This window comes from Sorex fumeus, unplaced genomic scaffold (genome assembly GCF_029834395.1).
Source record: "Sorex fumeus unplaced genomic scaffold, SorFum_2.1 ptg000002l, whole genome shotgun sequence".
Taxonomy (NCBI): Eukaryota; Metazoa; Chordata; class Mammalia; order Eulipotyphla; family Soricidae; genus Sorex; species Sorex fumeus.
In genome coordinates, this window is record NW_026606059.1 from 48467470 (window position 1) to 48469012 (window position 1543).

Below are 1543 nucleotides of genomic sequence, written 5' to 3' on the forward strand. Positions count from 1 at the left end.
TTCTGCCAAAAGCCTCATAGTTCCAACATTGGTTTGTGTGACTCTGGGTCCATGACTGTGCTGGAGAGCCGCTAGGGTGGGGGGAGGGGTGGGCAACTCGTGGTCTTGGCGGGGCAAAAAGGACGTGCTGGTCCCGCCCCCCATCCCATGAGGCTGCAGTTGCCCCGTCAATGCTGCCTCATACCTGACTGTCCAATAAGCTCTGAGGTGGCGGCCACCATGCACTGGTGGGGAAAAAGGCAGAAGAGACAGACACCCTTTCCCTCCTGGGGCGGGGGGCAATGCACCATAACTTAATGCATAGTCCATTCACATCTCTGCCAAAAGCCGCTGGGTTCCAAATTAGGTCTGTGTGCCTCTGGTGCCATGGCTGTGCTGGAGAGTCGCTCATGGTGGGGAACTCATGGTCTTGGCAGGGCAAGAAGAGTAATTAATTTTTTGAAACAAGTATTGTTAACCTTGTTTATTTTCTTCTTTAATGTGTCTAAAAAGGTACTATATGTTCTGCCTAACCAATTTTTTCTTCTTGGGCCTATAGAAAGATCATATTTCCAAGTTTTTCATGTGATTAGATTGAGACTATATGACTTAATTCTGCATGTGAGACTCTGAGAAAAAAAATGATATGTGCTAAGCAGTAGGATGAGTGGATAGTATTATAATTCTATTTTCAATTATTTAAAAAATTAAATAAAACAAGGAGCAGACAATGTGCAAGGAAAATAAACACTAAGATCCTTAAAACAGAACTAAGTTTACCAAAATGGGTTGTAGGGAGGAATATAATAAAGGAAAGGGATAGATTAGAAGAAACCTAAGAACAAGCTGGAGGAATACTGGCATTCTAGTAATGGGTATAATATATTAAAATTGAATGCTTAATTCATAGATATTATTAATATCATAGACCATGTTATTTCAATGATACATTTAAAAAGTGTGCATGCCATACTTAGCCATATGCTTTCCTGACCATGTAATCTTCTATGCTCTCTTGCTCTTTGTGTAAATCAGAATTTCTAATGACCTATAACTGGATTAGAATACCGTAAAAATGTTATATTATAAATGTTATAACATGTATTTTATTATATTATATATTATAATTTTATATTATATTTTATAGCACTGCACTGTAGCACTGTAGTCCCATTGTTCATCAATTTGCTCAAGCGGGCACCAGTAACGTCTCCATTGTGAAACTCTTTGTTACTGTTTTTGGCATATCGAATATGCCACGGGGAACTTGCCAGGCTCTGTGGTGCGGGCGGGATACTCTCAGTAGCTTGCCGGGCTCTCTGAGAGGGATGGAGGAATCGAACCCGGGTTGGCTGTGTGCAAGACAAATGCCCTATCCTCTGTGCTAAGGTGGGGTTCATGAGTTGCAAGGAGTGGTTGGATTTCTTTCAGGGTTCAATGTAACAATATAGTTGAGGAGTAGTTACAACAGTTCTTAAGCCTACCCACAAGCACACAATGTACAGTCACTCATTTTCTACTTCTTGGTGTATCATAGGGCTAAAACAGTCCTTTTTTCTGGGAT